This window comes from Monodon monoceros, unplaced genomic scaffold (assembly GCF_005190385.1).
Source record: "Monodon monoceros isolate NGI ecotype Baffin Bay Population unplaced genomic scaffold, NGI_Narwhal_1 Super_Scaffold_18, whole genome shotgun sequence".
Taxonomy (NCBI): Eukaryota; Metazoa; Chordata; class Mammalia; order Artiodactyla; family Monodontidae; genus Monodon; species Monodon monoceros.
The window spans coordinates 11,470,144-11,492,621 of record NW_021703774.1 but is presented as its reverse complement, the minus strand read 5'-3'; the positions used below and the strand labels follow the sequence as shown (position 1 = coordinate 11,492,621).

The 22,478-nt window shown below is 34.8% G+C and overlaps 1 pseudogene; it reads right to left on the bottom strand.

Moving 5' to 3' along the window:
* Positions 1–661: 661 nt before the first annotated feature.
* On the bottom strand, positions 662–1,660 carry LOC114899826 (annotated as a pseudogene).
* Positions 1,661–22,478: the final 20,818 nt, after the last annotated feature.

Genomic DNA, 22,478 nt, shown 5'->3' with positions numbered 1-22,478 from the left:
AGACACTATGGTGAGGAATGAATCAATTAAAGTCACACAAGTATAGGAAGCAGTGAGGTAGTAATACACAAAATGGAAAACTGCAGTCATTTTCTTAGAGGACTCGACTCGTGGAAGAAGAACTTTGATTGGTGCTGGGAAAACATCTGTATGAAGTAGAAATTTGTCTCAATAACATTAGTAGAGAATATGTTCTAGAAGGTGGAGGTAACTAGATGCAAAATCCTTGTAGCAATTGAATAGAACAGTCCCAGATGGCTAGGCTGAGGCCAACACCTAATGAGGACGAAAGCCTTGTCTGTGGGGAATTTTGGATGATACCTGGAGAAATATTACACTGTGCATAAACCAAATTAAATTGTTTTCACAAGTGTTGTAAAGTTTCATATAGTAAAAGGTTTTTCTACATGCACTTCAATTTCACAGCAAGAATGGCATGGGATACCTAAACACAGAAGAGAGCATTCATGCAAGATATCCAACTCCTTGATATAATATGCATACAATTCAAAATGATTACACTATCATCACATCTAGGGCTTTCTGCAACTACAAGGTGGTGGTTATGGAAAGCGTGGCCCTTGCTATCAATATCTAAAAGGCAGCCACCACCTTCTTCTATGTGTGTTCTCCTTTTGTGTTTTTTCTTAATTTTTCTTAATCAACTCTGCTGTTGCTGCTTCTTAGCAAAACTGGTGAAAACAAAACTGTAATCATTGAACATAGCACTCTGGCAATCAAGAGGTTTAAAACCTTCAATCTTCTGGGGCGAAGAAAGTACTGTGAGACATTTAGAACTCTGATTTACAAACAGAGTGGTCACAAATTCCTGGCTTGAAGACTTCTACAACTCTCCTGATCAGGTCATCATAGGAGGTCTGACTTAAGTTTGTTTCAAGCTAACATAAGAAAATTCTGGTTCTGGAGTGATGTGAATAGTCCAATAAGTTCCATCTGATTTCATTCCATTCATTGAATACCCACAAGGATTGAACAGTGTGGCATCAATGACAGAACCTGGTATCAGGTCACGAATTCCACTCTCACGAATGACATCCTTTGCAGTAACACCATCTTTCCTGTAGAACCGGTCCATAACCGCTGGGTCAAGCTCACTCATCAGAATTTCCAGGGTTTGATCTGGCTGATTGATTACCCGACTCTCTGGGAAATCCAAAGTATACAAGTACCAACAATCAGAATTCATGTGTCCCATACGATATGCTGCTCCATTTGGGAAAATTGCATTAAGAAACTCTATTTCTTCCTGGAAATTCTGGTGTGGGTACCCTTGGTGAGGTGGCTCCATGAAATTCTTAGGAGAATAAAAGAAGCTTTGAGTTGAGTCAAACCCACTGTAATCCCTAGCAAGTTTCAACAGGGGAACCAGTGCTTTCAGCAAGAGGGTGGTACCACATGTCTTCAAAATGAAACGTCTCTTGGAGACAAACATGCTACTCTCACTGAGTACACAAGCTTCCTGCTTGTCAGTTTTTGTCACACGTATGATTGAACATTGCACATCCTTCAAAAATATGTCCCACTCGGATCTTGGGATGGTGCGAAGATCCCCAGATCCTTGGTTTGCGTCAGGTTGCTGCCTGGAGAACAAAACCTCCAGCAGCTTCTCGGTCCCTTCGAAAAAATGTGCAGCTTCCATCACCGTGAGATTAGCGAGCAACCAAGAACCACAGAAAATCAACTAAATTAAATCTCTTCTCCTACCGCTGCCGCCGCTACTGCGAATTGTTCCAGCTGTGTTACTAAAGTTCAGGTTCTTTTTTTGCTATAATTTTACATTAACTTTTTTTAAAAAAAGGGTTAATAAAATTTTCCCAGCTTTTTTTTTTTTTTTTCGTGAGGGAAAGTTGAACATGTCTCTTGGAAGTAGAGGCAGATACAGCTCAGTCTCTTGCAGTCCGCTGTTTCCCCGTTAGAGAGAGCAGAGCGAGCGCTAGCTAATGTCGCCGGCCATACTGTGGGAGCCTAACGTGTCCATTTTATAAAACAATCATAAACTTTAGAAAGCACAACCTTTCTCTATTCTTAGTTTATCTTTATAACCTAAAGTCATATAACTTCTCTATTTCTAAGTGCCTCACTTCTAATACACCTTCCTAATAAATTATATAACCCATCATCAATTGTATTCATCAAGGAAAAATATGTAACTATGTAGGTTAGAATTTAGCTTATCACATAAATCTTTTGTTTACCCAAACACACTTCACAAACACACTTCAGTCAAGTCTCACTTGACTACCCTATTTATGTGCTAAAATAAGTGCATTCAGAAAATGAATTATAAGACTGTATTCTAAAGACAAACATTTACAAACAAGTTTTCTTGCTGGATGAACATAATAGATTGACCGGTTGAATTTTTACTCTCAAGTAATTGTGGGAGTTGATTTTTTCCTAAAATCATACTGAATTAATGGCATATTTTAGTGTTGTAGTCAAATATACTGCCGACCACACTCTTTCACCTAAAGTTCCCCTAACTTGTTATATTTTTTTCACAGATACAGCACTTTGTATATTTCATTTTGATTTATTTTCTGGCAAAATATATTTTTTTGCAAAACTCCCTGTCATATATATTTTTCTTTTGCTTTTCCAGTGTAGATTAAAAGAAAAATAAATCCCCAGACTAAAAAGCCAGCTCCAGGTATCATATAACTTCTATGACTAAAAAGTACAGATAATTTGCTTGTTTTCCCAGGGAAGTGGGCAGGCAGCCAAACCTCACAACCAAAATTAGTTCCCAATTTAGTGTTCGATGTCATTTCACAAGGACTAGAATGAAAGATGAGACATTGGACATGTTAACTCTGAGGAAAATTATCACTTCACCTTGTATAGCGCGTCTTTACTGGATGAAATCAGAGGAGATAAATCATCTGTCCCTGTGACAGATCTGCCTGTCATCGAGGGGAAAGATGTCCCCTAGTGAGAAGGCAGGCACTGTCTGAGTTTCCCTCAGGTTATAACCAGATATATTTTGTGCCTCAAAATAATTACAGAAATTTGAAAATGGAGATGATGTATGCAGGACACACTTCCCAAGTCGATTTTTCCAAATGACATTTTAAGTGCATGTATATAAATACAAATAAGAATGCATTCACATTTGTGAACTGCATATACCCTTGAAATTGGTACTGGGTAAAGAAAACATTTACTGAATGCTTACTATGATCAGGCATCATAGTGGCTGGTGGTCATTAACCTAAGTAAACACATAGGTCCAAGTAAGATTCATGGGGTGTTTTGTCCCTCAAATTTTCCTTCAGAAAGCAGGAAATCAGCTTATATTTAAGTACCTACAAAGGCGGGCAAATTATGGTCAAATCTCTCATATAATTTATTTTGAAATCTAAAGTGCTTTTGGGAAAAGGTGCATTAACTAGAAATGATATCACTCCTCATCACGTTTTGGATACATAGAGAGGTGACCTCGTGGAAATGCAAATGAGGGAGGCAAAGATATTTTATTCAGACTTCGTGTTTATTCCTGTGCTACGGCATTGCAATTGAGAGTTTTGGTTGCTGTTTTAATAGAGGATTTTAAAAAGTAGTAGAGAACATGTTACTGGCGAAGTTGAATACATGCCTTCAGAAATAATAATTAGCCCAAATGTTCAATGAATGAGTCTTTGTGACTTGAGATAAAATGCTTAATGGCAGCATAATGATCATTTTAGAAGGGCTCTAGCTCTCATTTTTGAAGGAAGTCAAAGTCTAAACTGCTAGATAACTCAAGACTAGCTCTAGATTTAATAAAGTTAAAGCTATATGAGCTGCTAGAAACCAAAAAAAAAAAAAGTGGCTCTAGTATTATAAAGTTAAAGCTATGCTGTAAGGTTTCTAAATAAAATATTTATATTCTTCTAAAATCCTCTTCTAGTTCGGCCCCCAAAAATCCTTTTGAAATCATCTTATAAAATAGGGACTCAGTCACCTTATATATCTGGTTACTGATATTTATAAAAATGCATTATAAAAATGAAACTTTAAAAATAAATTAATGCCCCCATGCAAAACTTTATGTAATTGTGTAAAAATTACACTATCTCAGGACTTCCCTGGTGGTCCAGTGGTTAAGACTCTGTGCTTCCATTGCAGGGGATAGGGCTTTGATCCCTAGTTGAGGAGCTAAGATTCCCACATGGCACATGGCAAAAAAATAAAAAACAAAAATTACACTATCTCTAACATGGAATAATACATTTTTAATTAAGAAATTAAAATAAGTCAAAATAGTCATTTGTGTTTACTCTTCCGAAGAAAGTTAAACGTGATAAGCCTATCTGTGATTTTCTATAAGATTTTGTTAAATCTCTTTTTTTAGCTCATAGTAATAATAGATCAGGGCTCATTGATCACTTCTTTATTCATCATGCATGTATTGAGCACATCCTTTTGCCTGGGTCTTGCACTGGACACAAGATGTAAAAGGGTAAACAAAGCAGACTTGTCATTTCAGAGCTTGAATTGTAGTGATCACAGACTTAGTTCATATTGTTGATTAAGACTGTTGTTAACTAGAACATGTTAGAGTCATATGAGACAGACAGAGGAAAGTACAAATTTGGACCACTTAGATTAGCAGGAAAAAGGAAGTGATAAGATGCTCAAAAGCCAAGACCAGGCAGGTCATCAAAACGGAAAGGACTGCACCAGTTTCAAACAGAATAATCTGGATTTATGGATTATGATTTAGAGTGTGTATTCATTTCAATACAACTGATAGAAGGCTGTAAATTAGGAAATGGCTCAAAAATGATCTAGGAGAAAATACATTTGCTGGCTCTCTGTCTTCTAAGGGTAAAGCAAAAACTCCATCTGATCTCATTCACACATTCATTTCTTCATTCTCTTGTCCATTTATTCATCAAAAATGTATTGAACACCCTGTATATACCAGGAATTCTTCTTTTCAATGGGCATAGAATGTTAAAGCAAAGAGTCCCTGCCCTCATGGAATTTACAGTCTACTAGAGAAATAAAGATAACAAATATGCCATACACTTATAATATAGTAATTATTTGTAAATCTATAAAGATAGAGATTATGTGCAGTATGACTTTTATACATGGATATGATGGTTTGTTGTCTATATCCTTAACTCTATATATTTCTCTTTATCTGTAGAAACATACAGAAATGATAAAAAAGAAAGCTGGGATATAAAATGATAAGAGATGAAGTGGAGAGTTAGAAGGTTTATAAGTCTTTTCCTACTCATTTTTGAAGTAAGCTTTTTTTTCCTAGAAATCTTTGACATGATAGTACACATGTTCCCAGTTTCTCAAACACCCTACTCTCCCCCTGCCTCCTCCATGCCTTTAAATATCTTGCTCTTTCAACTTGGATGCTGTTCCCAAAGTTCATTGAGACTGAAAACAAAACACCTGACTTTTACTTCAAAGCCGTGGTTAATATGACACCCTCGTTAATGTATCCTTTCACCCAGGCAGATTTAGCTCCTCCTTCCTCAATGGTGACTGAGAGCCCTAAAACATGCTCTTCAGTCCCAGTACTTGACTGCCAAGAGAATTCCCCAACTCACCCTTCAAAATTAAAACAAAATAACTTTTTGAATGTTGCTAAATATTTATTGATTGCCTAACATCATCAAGTTCTCTATCAGATGTGTTTTCTTTCCATTATGTGAATTCTTATGCCAACATACACATGAAAGAATGCTCATCATCATTAATCGTTAGAGAAATACAAATCAAAACTACGAGATATCATCTCACATCGGTCAGAATGGCCATATCATCAAAAAATCTAGAAACAATAAATGCTGGAGAGGGCATGGAGAAAACCGAACACTCTTGCACTGCTGGTGGGTATGTAAATTGATACAACCACTATGGAGAACAGTATGGAGGTTCCTTAAAAAACTACAAATAGAACTACCATACGACCCAGCAATCCCACTACTGGGCATATACCCTGAGAAAACCATAATTCGAAAAGAGTCATGTACCAAAATGTTCATTGCAGCTCTATTTACAATAGCCAGGACATGGAAGCAACCTAAGTGTCCATCATCGGATGAATGAATAAAGAAGATGGGGCACATATATACAATGGAATATTACTCAGCCATAAAAAGAAATGAAATTATTTGTAGTGAGGTGGATGGACCTAGAGTCTGTCATACAGAGTGAAGTAAGTCAGAAAGAGAAAAACAAATACCGTATGCTAACACACATATATATGGAATCTAAGAAAAAAAAAAAAAAACGGTCATGGAGAACCTAGGGGTAAGATGGGAATAAAGACACAGACCTACTAGAAAATGGACTTGAGGATATGGGGAGGGGAAAGGTAAGCTGTGACAAAGTGAAAGAGTGGCATGGACATATATACACTGCCAAACGTAAAATAGATAGCTAGTGGGAAGCAGCCGCATAGCACAGGGAGATCAGCTCGGTGGTTTGTGACCACCTAGAGGGGTGGGATAGGGAGAGGGTGAGGGAGGGAGACACAAGAGGGAAGAGATATGGGAACATATGTATATGTATAACTGATTCACTTTGTTATAAAACAGGAAACTAACACACCATTGTAAAGCAATTATACTCCAATAAAGATGTTAAAAAAAAACCACTAAAATTTCATTATAAAAAATTCTTGTCCAATAAACCACCTATCCTTAATATTTAAATTGTATATCCTGGATAAAAGTAACCCGTAGAGAATTTTCCCTTTATATCTGGGCAGACATCTCTCTGGGTATTTCAGAAAATACTTGATTCTACTGGTGGTTTCCTCTCATAGCTCTTATACATTGCTTGCATGACAAATTTCAACTTCTTTTCTTTCCTCTTAGTATTACAGATTTTTAAGTAAAATGCACACCTGAACATTGCCTTACAGTTGCATCTAGCCACTACTCATTTTTAATTCCACAATTTTATAATTAAATATTTTAGGTAGGGCATTTTCGATTTTAAGTTTCAGAAATTAACTTCAGCTGGCTTAAGAAAAACAGGCCATCGTTTAAAATATGAAACGATGTGTCATATCAGGACAGAAAAGCAGCTGGGGCTTAGGAAGGATTGTAAACAAAACAAGGATTTTAAACAAAAAAGAAAAACAGAGCATGGCATTTTGCTTTTTAATTTCTCATTCTTTTGAGTTGGCTTCATTCAGCTTTTCTAGCACAGTAGTGTTCTGTCATTTAATCCACATGACAAGAAAAAAGGAATCATCCAGTTCTAGGCAGGTAGAAGGATTTTTTTTTTTTCTTTTTCTCCCTTGGTCCCAATCCTAAATTTCCAAGGCAGGGGCTCTGAGTGACCAGCTTGCGTCAGGGACTCCTCCAATGCACCAGCTCCAAGGGGGCCACATTTCACAGCAGCATAACATGCTTCATTCTAGATGTAAACTTCTGGCCTTTCCTCTTGACCAGAACTAAGCATGGAAAATAGGGACCAATTTTCTGAGCCGAAATTTATTCTCAGAGAATGAAAAAAAAATTGAAAAGTAGAAAAGTTATCAAAGGGAAAAAAAAAAAACAATAGAGAAAATGGGACCATAGAAAACAGGGCAATGTATAAACAACAGACTTTATTATCAGTTAAACCTATATTCATATCCTGGCTATGCTATTTTATAGTTGCAGGTTGCATGGCATTTAATTTATTTGAGCATCATTTCCTCAATTGTACAAAAATAATACTACCTCCTAAAATTGTTTTGGGGATTAAATAGCATGATGCATATAAGTTTTATGGCTGATACAGTACATCAATTCAGTGTGTCAATATGGCTGGTCCTGCTAATGGTTCAGGTCTCTAAGTCTATGAAATCTCTTTAGACAATCATTCCCAGATTATCTGACTCCTTACTTTGCCTTTTCTCTTTAAATTATGTCATGTCTCTCTATCTTTACTTATTAGCTATCTCTTCCATCAGATTGTAAAGTTCACGAAGCAGGGTCTCTGTCCAAGTTGTACACTAATGTAGTCCCACTTTCTGAAACAATGTCTAAAAAGTACAAATTTTTTTAATGAAGGAAATGTGTACTAAGTACATAATGGTCATTATATTTCAGTGAAATTGTAGAGCATGTAGTTCAACTTCCAGATCTTTGAATACAAAGAAGTATTCTTGAATAAAATTGTGACAATTTTCATTGGACTTCTTAAGGTTTTAAATGTAAAGAGACTGTTTGCTAATAAAAAAGAAAAAGAAAAAAATAATTAGATTAGAAAATGGAGTATGATCTCCATTATTCCTAGATATAAGAAATACAATAAAATATCTAAAAATGTTTTCTTTTTCTATCTTCTAACCCAAAGGAGATATTTCTGGGTGTTGATTTCATGCAAAAATTTAAACTGATTTTTTAGTTTTCTGGACTCTCTATGTTCTCAATATGGAGTATGTAGTCCTAGTTTATATTGGAGTGAACACTTTGTTTTAAATGTAACACAGTATGTTTGAAATAATGCTGTAATCCACATAAAGCTATTAAATCATACAATCAATAAATTGTAAGGGATTAGTTGAGTTGCTATGAGTCCTTGCCCATCAGATGAGATGAAATGAGTATACCAATAGGAAGCAAGAATATCTATCATTAAAGGATGGGTAAGCATTTTTTAAATGGAATGAAAAAAAGAGTATTGGAGTGGAGGTAAAAATAGGAACTAAGAGAAATAAGGCACATATGAGCACTGACGTGTAGACAATATTACCTATAATTGCATGAAAGACTAGTTATCCTCTCCTGAAATGTGAAAGATTCATTCTAGAATGTTCTCTAAGTTTCTCTTTAGCAGGGTAACTCAATGATTCTATATTTTTAAAGCCCACAAAAAGATTAATGAGATTAGAAAATGCACAAATACCTGACAAACAATAAGCGAATGTGAGAAATTAGTGAAGCAACTGTTTCTTCGTACTTACGAAGTCAATCATGCAAAAATATTGCAAAGCGATTTTGGTTACCATCATGGTATCCAACTTCATTCTTTATTCTTTCTGAATCTGATCTTCAAACGCCATTCTTTTCATGTTCAGTACGGTTATCCTGAAATGTTCCTATCTTGTTCTGAGAAGTGAGGCTTTAGGATAAAATTCATTGGATTTCCATCTGCAGTATTCAAAAGTAGATGTGGAAGAGGAAGATGTGATGGAACCAGACTTCGGAAATGTATGACCTAAATGGAATGGAATAAATATACACTACTTGAAAAACATACATTGTACAAATAGACATGAAATATAGGCACAATTTCTGAAGTTACATGTAATCATATACCAAAGCTATTTCATGATAAATTTCAATTTATGCTAAATGTATAAAGGAAAGAAGAACAACTGCACTAAAAATACTTTATAATGGGAAATGTCTTGGCTTTATTAAAAAGGTATAATAAAGTTATTTAAAATTATATCCTATCCATGTAATGTATAATATATAATATATATAAAGCAACAAATTGTTCTGATGGTCTTAGAATATCTTTTAATTAAAAAACAATATTTCTTTTCTCTCCTAAAAAGGGAACACATAAAGTTATTGAGACATTTTTTTTCAAAGTTATTCTCCACTCTACCTGTACAGAATGACAATGTATGCTAAGGCATGAAGATTAAAAGAGGTAATGTCTACAAACATTCCCTGGAAAATGCTCTAAAAAGAAAAGAATGTGATTTATATTAAGAAGTGTTGGAGGAGACCATCAAAAAGATATGATCACCAGTTGACCCAAGAGCTGGACCTTGTGAACTGAAGGCTCCACGACCCCCTCTCCTGTCCTTGGAAGTTGCATCCTGCTGGCCTTCCCCACTCCCAGAAGTTGCTCCAGGATAAAGCCTTGAAACAGAAATGTGTTCAGACCATCTGGACTGGGTACCTGACTGAGCCCAGTTAAGGTCTCTGTATCAACTTTGAAGATGTGCTGTGCAGGTGGGGAAATGTACTCTTCTTGTGGCCGCCTAAGAGGACCCTGGTAAATAAGTCCCCCTGTTTATTAAAAACTGCTGCCTATCAATCTGGAGCGGTCTTTGTTTGCTCTCTCCCTGCCCTCCAGGGCACCCCTATCCTCTCCCCTCACCACCGCCAATAAAGGGGTTGGTTTCAGATTACACTGAAGAAGATCCCTAGGAGGCTGCAAACCAGTAAGAAGTTAAGGTAATGCAGTGAGCTAGACATGAAACAGCTAAATGTTGGTAATAAGAACAAAGTTGCACTATGTTTGAAAATGGGAATGTCCCTTTGGAATATCTAAGTCAACATTCACTTTAAGCAGACAGAAACATGTGTCGAGATTATCTCTGTTCTGCCAGTATTATTTTTCCAGAAATAATAATTAGCAAGCCCCAAACTATATTTACATTAACCAACCTTTCATTTAGGTGTTTTACAAAGACAGTATTAGGATAAAAGAAGCTTCAGGCACTTCTATTATAATAACCGATGTCTCCCAAGATGTGCTGATGTGCAGGTTACAACATTCTGATTGTAATTTCTAATGCATTACAGGAGAGCACGGACGCTTGAGAATCAGATGAAATTCTCTTTCATCTAGATTACATTTTCTCACTGTCCCAATGTGCCTGATATGAACTGACACAGCCATAAATATGTTTATATGAATTGCACGCTGTCATAGTTAGATAGAGAAATATATAGCTCTGTGGGAAAAATAATTTCAGATACTTTTCAAGTGCTTTTTTGTTGTAACAGTAATTCTTGCAAATCACATAGTAGGGTATATAAAATAACAATTCTGCCTACATAGTGAACTGTGTATTCTTCGGAAAGATTGAAAATTTGTGTTCAGATCATACCTAAAGGTAATATGTAGGATAATTTAACTTTCTGGAGGTTTATAGATCTCCAAATTCCCTACACTACCTCTTGAGAAAGAAACCAAGTGCTCTTGCCCTTCTAATAAATTATGAATGTACCAGTGATGACTGAATGTATACCCAATTAACTAGAGAAATAGGCTCACAATATTATAAATTTATACACAGAAGACATACATAACTGTGCTGTGGATAGAGAAAATATGAATTTCAATAGCCTTCATTGGGTTGTTATCAACACTAATGAAGTTAAAATGTATCAAGTGCTTAGAACAGTGCCTGGCACTTAGTAAGTACAACACAAGTTGTTGACAATTTGAAAGTGTTAATACATGAAAGTTACAAATACCTTCAAAATTATTACATTACCTGCACAAATAATTGCATAAAATTTATTTCATATTTTGGATATGACTTGGTGTTAAGTATGATTGAGCCCTGTGATTGATATGATTCACTAAATGTATTATTCAGGTTTCTCAAACAGCAGGATGGTATTTGGAGGACTTTGCCATGTTGTATGACTATTCAAATTGCTTAAATATTTTAGTATCATAAATGCAAGTTGTAGCACTGGAGATATATTTTAGATCCCTCAACTTTCCAAGGTAATTTTATGTCATACTGCTGACCACTGCGCTTGCTCTATTTCTCAACAATTTTAAACTTGCCATTATGTAAAGCTTGATTAAAACATCAACTCCATCATAAACTGTTCTCCAAATTCTATACTAATTTTCCTCTTCCTTAAACTCAGTGCTAAATATAAAGGTGGTCTGAATATTTTTGAAAAACTTGTACATTTCCTTATTGAATCTCTTATTTCATTTCCACCTTTGCTCAAAAAATCCAAGAAAGACTGTAGGAAAATTTGCAAATGAACTCTAGAATTTATATGAAATTTCAAAAGTCCAAAAATTTCAAAGGAAATCTTGATGAAAGAAGAATAAATTTGTACATAATTTATTGAATTTCAAGATATACTATGTGTACAGTAAAGGATAAGCCTTGCCCAGAGTAAGGTTTGGCCCTTTGTCCTCATGTCTTAGTGGGTACGCACTAACCCTGCCTGATAGTGTCTTTGTTTACCTGGAGGTCTTGGGCCATGCCACTTAATCTATGTTAACAATATGATTTATAGTGGGGGTCTTGGGCCACTTGGTGTCAGCTCCACCTCTGGAGGAGTTGGAGACTGAAATCACCTATGTGGGTGGTCAGCCATGTCTATAGGACCAAGCCCCAATAAAAACTATGGACACCACAGCTTGTATGATTTCTCCTCATTGGCAATACTCCAGGAGAATTGCCAGATATCATTACTAGAAGAAATACAGGATGTTTGCATCACTCCTCTGAGACATGGCAAGAAGCCTTATGCCTCTTTTGTCCTGCACCCTACCCAATATGCCTTTTCCTATTGTTTATAATAATCTGTATCCTTTCACTGTAGTGGACTGGAACCATGAATATAACAATTCTTCTGAGTTCTGTGAGCGTTTCTATTATTTATGAACCTGAGGGTTGTCTTGGAGACCTCCTTAACTGTATGATAATTGTGGATTTGGTGTGAAATAGAGAAAAATAGATCAATGAAACAGAATTCATTGTGTAGTCCAATATGGTAGCCTCCAGCCACATGTACCTGTTAAAATGTTAAATTTAATGAATTTAAATGAAATAAAACTAAATATTCAGTTCTTCAGATGCATTATATACATATCAAATACTCAACAGCATATGGCTAGTGGCGATTGTATTGGACTACACAGATAAAAAACATTTCCATCATCATAGAAAATTTTATTAAATAACACTCAAGTAGAGAGTCCAATAAAAGACCCAATTAGGTAGATAGATATATTTTTTGGTAAATTTTACATTAAAATTTGAGAAGTAAAACTATAAAACTTCTAGAAAATCACATGTGAAACTATCTTCATGTCCTCAAGTAGGGAAAAATTTCTTGAAAGAGGACAAAAATACTAATTATTAGTGGAAGCTATAAGTAATTGGGTTGCATTAAATAAAAATTCAGTTCATCGAATGACACCATTAATAATGAAAAAGGAAAGTTACAGAGTGGGTGAACACATTTTTAATACATATAATTAACAAAAAGCAAATATCTAGAGTATAAAAAAGAAATTCTAAAAAATGAAAAGACAAACAATCCAGTAGAAAAATAGCTGAGACTATTTGGCATTTCACAAAAGAGGCAATCCACATAGCCAATACACATACAAACTGTATTAAACCTCAATAGTAATCAGGGAAATGCTGTATAAAAAATACAGTGAGATACTACCATACACCCTAGAATGGCTATAGAAAAACTAAGTGCATCAGGTATTGGTGAGAAAGTGGAACTACTGGAAATTTCATATAGTGCTCAAGAGATTGTAAATGACCAAAATGATATTTAGAGACTCTTTGAGATCATTTTCCATGTAAAACAAATGCATACATGATGACCCAACAATTACTTACCTGGGAATATATAAGTGACAATTATACTTCCATGTGCATGAAAGAGATATACAACAATATTCATTGCAGCATTATCCTTAACAGTTCAAAACCTGGAAACAATCCTATTACCCATCAGTAGTGGACTAGATAAACTGTGGTACACAGATACCACATGATAATAAATATAAATGACTACTGCTGCATGCAACATGTGGATGAATTTTAATATTATTTGCTATAGTGCAAACAATATTTTGCTAGAGAGGTTAGATCCAAAAGAATATGTTATATATTTTTGCATATAAAGTTCATTAAAAAAGAAACTAATTTACACTGTTAAAAGCCAGGATGATGGTTTTCTCTGAGCAAAAGAAGAGTATGGATTTTGGGAGGTTGCACACAAGGGCATTATATATTGCTGGTCCTGCACTATTTCCTGATCTGGGGGGTAGTTACAAAATACATTTACATTCATCAATAATAATTGATGATAATTCATCAATAATTGATAATTCATCAATCCGCACACATGATTAAATGTCATTTTATGATGCAGAATACACTTTAATAAAAATGATTTTAAAATCTTATAGTCTAAGTAAAAAGGATTGTAACATCTGTTTGATGATAATTGTATACATTCTGGAGAATTACTAGTCCAGTTTTAACATGCTAAAATAAGGTGAAACAAAATGATTCTGGATAACCTTAGCAAATAAAACTAAAAATTAATTATTAATAATAACTACTTAAATATTTAAGGTACCTTAATAAATTGTCCAATCAGTTTAAACTAAATTTAAACTAAGCAGCTAACCTAATTCATTCAGTGAGTTATTTATTGAGCACCTACTAAATGCTAATTACTGAATTATATATAGAACACAATAATAAATTAGACTGACACTGCACATTTTAGTGAATTTAACAATATAGAGGAAATAGAAGAAAATTTAACTCATTTAGGTCCTTAATGAAGATTATTATAAATCTACCACATGTTTATCAACCAATATATTATTGATATATTTATTACTGTTTTAAATAAGAAAGTCATAAGTGATTATTTGCTCTGGTAAAAATATTTAAAAGTTCATTATTTCAGACATGCCAGTTTCAACTTGAGCAGTGCCATTTTTGCTGCACAATCAAGAGAGCTCATGACCTAAGATACACGATAGGCATGGGCTTACTGTGTCAGCCACTGAATTGATAGCCAAGGACAAAGGAATGAACAAAACATTCCATGGTCCTCACAGAGTTTACAACCTGGTAGTTTATATACACATTTGACAAAAAATACTAACCATAAATATAAAGCTACAATATTGATAAATATTATGAAACAGAAGTTTGCTGTGAAAGCACATAATAGGAATGTGTACTGATACTCGTGCTAATACTAATGGTGAAGGAAGAAAAATTCCTTGAATTTCTCAGTGTTCTTGTAAAAAGTGCTAGCTTCCTAAAACATTTTTGCATACCATGAGATGTGTGGACATTTGTCTAGTTAATTGCTCTGATACAAAAGTGTAGTAAAATGTCTTTTTTTTTTTTTTTTTTTCCTGGAGAGGCCCAAACTATTATAGCCGTGAACTAGGTCCTTAAGTTAAATACATGAGGTGCCTAGGGAGACAGGCACTTTATCTTCTTAGGATTTATATATAAATGCGGAATGAGGCCCAGACACTTGGAAATAACTCTAGGTCTTAAAAGCTGATATGCACAGAGCTATCAGACACAGAGATTCTACTCATATCTCAAAGGGCTCAAGGAAGGAGGAGAGCTTTTCCGGTGGAAAGGAAAATTTATAAGCAGAGGGAGATAATTTACTCATGGTTTGCTATAGGATTTCCAGTCATTCATGCAGGAAAATTCCCATTACTGACTCACATGACATCCCCTTAGGGGTAAAGGCTGGTGGAGGAGGGGGGAACACACATACATTTGCTGTGAAGTAATAATAAATCTGTCTTTGATCCGGTACAGCTTGTGTGTGCATTCTGGATAAACTTAATAAAGGTGAATATTAGTCCAGTACTAATGCTAAAACCAAAACTTTTTGAAAGGTTTTATGTGCCAGGCATGCACGTTAAGTTCTTTACGTGTATTAAATCACTGAATATCTGCAGCCACAATTTTAGTTACCATTTGTATCGCCCAATTTACATAGGAGGAAATAGAGGCAGAGAGAAGGAAAATGTCTTGCCTAATGTGACCATCTCATAAGTGGTCTTTAAAAAAAAAAAGATTCTGGGCTTCCCTGGTGGCACAGTTGTTAAGAATCCTCCTGCCAATGCAGGGGACGTGGGTTTGAGCCCTGGTCTGGGAAGATCCCACATGCCTCGGAGGAACAACTAAGTCCGTGCACCACAACTACTGAGCCTGTGCTCTAGAGCCCGTGAGTCACAACTGCTTAGCCCGCGTGCCTAGAGCCTGTGCTCTGCAACAAGAGAAGCCACCGCAATGAGAAGCCCGCAGGCAACAATGAAGAGAAGCCTTCCCACAGCAACGAAGACCCAACACAGCCAAAAATGAGTTAATTAATTTTAAAAAAAGATTCTGATTTCAAACTCCACACAGTTAAAATCAATGGTGTAGATTGAAAAGACCTCCTTGAGAATGTTTCATTGAAGATGGTACTTGAAGAAATAAAACAGTTGTAGGTGGTAGAGATGTTGATCCCAGCAGATAGAACAGCACCTGCAAAGACCTTGAGGCCACAAGAGTTTGACATATTTTAAAAAAGAAAGAAAATGTTGAAGACTGAGGAAGAAAACTACGAATTGTTGTAGAGCTTCTGACAAGTTAGCATTGCGTTTCTTATTTTTCAGCCCCTTACTAAGGATCATGTACAAGCATTTTTGCTGTAACACTATATGGGTATTCCTGAATAATCTCACATTTTGCTAAATTGCACACTAATATAGGAAATTCGCCTTTGAAAAAATAAAGATTAGAAGTAGACAACTTAAAATTCATGCATCTCTACAACTATAGAGCCCTATAAAAACAATGAGAATCCAAATAAAAACAGCAACACAGGTAACTCCCTGCTGGCATTCACACCCAGCATCCATCTTTAGTAGACTTAAAACGTGAATTCTGCCTCCTCCATCAAATGTGGGTCCTCGAGGGAATTCACATCCAAAAGGGACCTATGTCGTTAACATTTTAAACTATCAGATCCCAGATATGTACTACTCTTTCATCATTTTTTTTTAACATGGAGGAAATGTTTTCACATTGTCCTCATCTGTGCTCTCAGCTTCCCAAAATAACTTAACATAGTAGAATCAAAGAAGATCTTGAAGCAAAAAAAAACCAGTTCATATTTCTATGAAACAAAGGTGCTTCTGTAGGATATTTAGCTTATTCCTAAGGTTTTCATATTATGTACTTTCCTTGTAAGTAAGCTTGTCAACCCGAGCTTTAAAACATCAATGTCCTTGAAAACAGCTTCATATACAACAACTTGACTTCTGAATTATACTAATATTATTCCTTATTTACCAATCATGTGTGAGCTAATTTGCCTTAGAGTAATATACTTTCTGGCAGAATAGATTGGACTCAGAATAAGTCTTACATGTTATTAGTCATTTATAAAATAATTTATGTATCAGGAAATTACAGCCTTTAAAATTTTTATAACTGACGGTTTATTTTCCAGATAAAATTTATGTTATTACTCACTAAGGGATCTTTCCTCAGCCAGATGGGCACTGTTGTAATAGTTTCACATCTTTGTCCTTACTCTTTATTCTGAGTTTAGTTCTCTTTGTTTACAGGGGTAAATTCAGTGAACTTCTCAGATCCTCTATTTGTTCATTTGTAAATTGAGGAGGTTCAAATTGATAGGTATCTTCTACACTTTGACCACTTCTGGCCCAAGCTTAGAAGAGGACAAATACATTTAGTTTTTGACTCACATTCTTTAGGAAAAATTGTCCAAATTCTATATGTTTAATATAGGTGTTTTAAATTATATATGTTTAGTTTTATATATCTATATACATATTTGATCTGAACAATAAAAGTGGTGGACATTCCTTCTAATCAATTTGAAATTGCATAAATGTATCTCGGGGAGCTCCAAGGAGCTCCAGTTCTTAATGTCTCAGTGCAGAAAGAATTCAGTGAGAGGCAAAGTGATAGATAAGAAGTGATTTATTAGAACAGGATGCTTGTGAGGCTTACAAGCAGGTGGGAGAGAAAGTTCCATGCTGAGAACTTAGTGGGCTACAGTTTTATAATCAAAGGAAAAGTGGGGAGGGGGAGAAGACCACTTTCTTTCTCATTCTTGAGTAGATGTCAAGCTTCTATCATCAGTTCCTCCTCCACATCTGGCAGGGGAATTTTCTTGTCCCCACATAGTCAAGCGGGGACTGTCATGGCACTACTTAAATTAGCAGAAGGGTGGTAACATGCTAAAAATGGTAAACCATCTCAGGTTTTAGTATAATGTCACCTTTTCCTTATATTTTTGTTTTTAGTGCATGCAGAGGATCATGTCTTAGGAATCATTAACTTACTGAGCTCACTGGGCAGGATGTAGATCTCATACCACCATTGCTGTATTGTTTTGGGGCATGTCTCATGCTTCTGTTACATGGTTTTGTTGCTAAGCAAGCCTGTTTGGTTTTGTGGTTAAGCAAACCTGCTTTCTTGAGGGATCATTAACTTACAGGGGTTTCCCATACTTTTTTCTTTACTTACAATCCCCTAGTGGGATTAACTATTTAATTAACTACTTTGTCCCTTTACTCTGTCCCTATCAAATTTGCTTAGAACAAGGTCTAAGAAGGTCTACCATTTCAGTTAGCTTATAATCCACACTCTTCACCATGGTCTTTTTATTTCGTAGATAGTGAAAATTATTTTAAGAAATTAGCACTTATTAGAGGAACCACAAGAAACCAAGGAAGTGTAAAAAAATTCCTGAACTTTCTGGGATATTTGCTGTTTTAAAGACATCTCAGATATCACATGTATGTTTCCTCCTAAATTAAAATGTAAAATACTCAGGAATATTCTGACTTTTTCTTGATTAAAATGTTGGTATATTCCTTAGTCTAGAGCTTTCCTCACAATGCTGGGATATCTCAAAGCACCAGTAATGAATTGTAAATCCCAGAGGGAAAAACAAAAATGAAATGGTTTTGCAAATACCTATCCTATTATAAGATGCATAAGACACATGCTACGAAAATGCATACAGACTTCTTAATGTCTTTTTCAATTACACTGTGCATGATTTAATATATTCACTAAAAGTCATCAGTTATAAGTAAAGAAAAGCAAAGAAGTGCTCATTGTCAGTATTCCATGATATACTTTTATGCTGATACAAATTTATGTATTTTGGTTTAACAAAAATTTTTAAATATATAAAATATTGTAGAATTTCTAATAACATAAGAAAAGGAAATTTGCCATTTGTCACAAAATATGAGGGTGCCTACTATATTATGCCAATGGTTATAGGAATGATTTGAATCTAATGTTAACATTCCATTGAGACTATGGTTTTTTTCATATTAAAATAATAATGCAAACATTTTAATTTAGTTAATGAAATTTTGTATTGAAGCGCTTCCTAGATACTTCTGAGAGGAAGAAAATACTCTAAAGTAATGAGCATATTATGTTGCAAATGCAAAATAATAAAATAATCATCTAACTAAGAAGGTGGGCAGAGGCACCAGTTGGTATTTTTTATATAATAATTGATTATTCATCCATCCAACAGTACTGAGCTGAAGTTTTCCAGGAACTCCCTTCATTGGATTTAGAAGATCTTATTTTGGGATCTCCTAATACTCTGCGTAGCTCCCTCCCAGTCCTTGTAGTTTACTCCTATTATGCATTTAGTTGCCTTTCTTTCTTTCTAGACTATTAATTTCTAAATGGTAAAGAAAATGCCTACATTATCTGATTGTTGCTAGCACCTTAATCCTCTGTGCCTTTCAAAGAGTACACTCTCAACATATACACACTACTATATATAAAATAGATAACCAACAAGGACCTTCTGTATAGCACAGGGAACTATGTCCAATATTTTGTAATAACATATAAGGGAAAAGAATCTGAAATATATATATATACATATGTACATATATACATACACACACACACACACACACACACATATATATATATGAATCACTTTGCTGTACACCTGAAACTAACACAACATTGTAAATCATCTATACTTTGTCAACTGAAATAAAAAAGCACAATGTGAGAGCTGTAAGTTAAGTTTTATTTGGGACAAAATCAGGACTATAACCTGGGAGACAGCATTTCAGATAGATCTGAGAAACTGCTCCAAAGAGGTAGGGGAGGGGAGGTCAGTATTTTTGTGGTTTTTGTGAAGGGGGAGTACATGCAATCGAGCACATATTGTTTTGCAGAAGGTCTCTGCTAGTCATGAGGAGCAGACGTCACCATGAAGGATTTTAGTGCTTTTCTAGATATGAGGAGATGCAAGAATTGGGCTCATAAAATCTTCTCCTGAAAATATCTAACTATCTGAAGACTTGTTCTGCAAGTTTTTCCTAGAGCACAGAGTGCCTCGTTTCTCCTCTCCACCCTGAGCTCCTTTTGGAGAGCTGTTGAAGCTCAACAGCTGCAGCTGCTCATAATTTGATCCTTGTAGAGGTAGATGGCAAGTGCCGATCTGTAGGAGATAACTTCAATTAAAAAAAAAAAAGCTGATTTAGAGTCAAAAGCAAAACAAACAAGAAAAACAAAGAGTACTCCTCCCCTTAGAATAGCGTATATATAGACATGTATGGAGATAGTTTATTGCAGTGAAAAAGAGTATTAGAGTGGATGTCTCATGATCATACCAGCAGATTTCACATACAGGCTCCAATACAATTGTTCAGTGTGATTCTTGTCATGTTACTTAACATTTTATGATTGAATTTTCTCATTTGCAAATTAGACATAATAATAGTACTGACCTCTGTTTGGTTTTGCAAAGATTAAATCAGATACTAATCACGTAAATACTTGTACTTCCTGACACATGATAAGTACTTAGAAAATGTTTCAGTATTCCATTATTCATATTAATATTATTTGTGACATTTGCCTTTGTTCTAAACTTTCTATTTTTGTCTTATGACTAAGAGAGTTTACAGTTTTGCACATTGTTCATATGTCAGTGACTCACCAATTAAGATCTCACTCTTGGTCTCTACACCATTTATCCAAATGCCTCTTTGACATTGCCTTTCAATATAGATTACTCAGGGCTATGGATTGTTCCCCTCTGCTCTCCAAGTAAACCCATGCCTAACTCTAGCTTCTCCAACCTGAAAGGACTCCGTAAACTACATAGAAATTCAAATAAATACCAAGGCTTGTCTTATCCTCATCTACCATATTCAATTAATTTTAAAACCTTGGAGGTTTTTCTTCAAAATATAACTCATTTCCATTTATTTATATAGAGACTACATCTCATGTTGAAGCATCTGTAAAACTTTAAAATATTTCATCAAGTATTGCATCAAACTGTGGATAAGTTAACTCTAAAAAGCAGAAATTATTCAAGTCATTCTCTGCTCCCAAGACAACTAGATTAAATCATAAAAGTTGCAAGAATATATTTAGTAATTTTAGTATTTCCAAATAAGTTAGATTTATTCATAACAAAAAGTTTCCTGATAAAAATCCATCAATGTCACATCAAATTGCTAAGAAAAATCAAACGAAAATTTGAATAGGAGATTCAAAGATATTTTAAATATTTTTGCTTCATTTCCAATTTTAACCATTTTCTAAAAAATTAATAAAAGTTTACCTTTTGACTTTAACTTAATCGGTTACAATAAAATATATTCAGAGAAACTTCTTAAAAATTAACATTCTACATTATCTCCTCTATTATTTAACATTATAATGTGAGATTATTGATATGATAACAAAAACAACTAGAGTGTAGTATTTTTAATGCTGGAAAGGACAGAGCAGGGTTATCTATGTTTACTGAAAAAGAGACAAAACTGATAAGCTGCTAAAATTGTTACCTTCTCCTTCAATACAAACAATATGAGTTCAAGGAATTATTTACCCTTCTCCTCTCAATTTCTACTGAACGAACCAAAGACATACAAATGAGTGAACCTGCACTAAAAATTAGAATTACACACACAAAGAAAATTACAATTTCAATAAAACATCAAAAACAAAAAGACTAATGGTGCCAAATTTAGGTGATGAACAGAACCATGTGGAAAGTTTCATAAAAATACAGTAGAACTAGGGTGCATTTTATTTTATTTTTGTACTTCTTACATATTCCAATGATCAAACAACTTTGGAAATGTTTAGTGTAAGAGAAACCTGATTGAGGAAAAAGCTAGTTCTATTGCAATTAGCAGTCTAATAAAAGGTGTCTGGTTGATAAAGTGAAAGTAAACCCAGGAGAAATTCTCTAGGCCCCATAACATGGAGTGATTTGAGATGTTAGAATAAAAGTGTCATAGGGCAACTGTTGGTGGGAAGGCAAAACTTATTCTATGGGCTTTTTCATCAATCTAACCTAGTACTAATGTCAACACAGCAGTTATCCCTTACGGTACATGCTTTTACCTCCTCCTTATATTTGACATGGTTGGCAAATATTGCTTGTTCTGGCTGAGTCATAAGGAAATAGTCACATCTGATACTGGCAGTGCATCACTAAGAGAACATTACTAAGATTACAACATGTACAGAAATTAAATGTTTACAAAGGGGTAAATTTGCTCTTTCCTCCTTCCCCATTCCTCCTCTGAGCAGGCATATGGATCTTTAATTTTTAATTATTAAACTGCAATAACTTTACATTTCTCTATTTTCTTCAACTCTCTTAAATGATTTTGAACACAAACTCACAAAGCTGTGGGAAAAACTTACTGAATCAATACCAGACAGAAACAAACTCTCCAGTCACTCCAACCTGCTCTCCTCAAAATTCTAAGTTTATATAAAGTGATTAGGTAGTTTAAAAGAAAATCACCAATTTAAAGAATCAAATTAAGATCATCCAGATTAACAGTTAATGAAAGAAAGAAAAGTTAGCATCTAGAATTCCTTTTCCTATTAAGATGTGAGGTGCGTGAAATCCAGGAAGCTGAAATCAATAGGTTAGTTTGAAATTGAA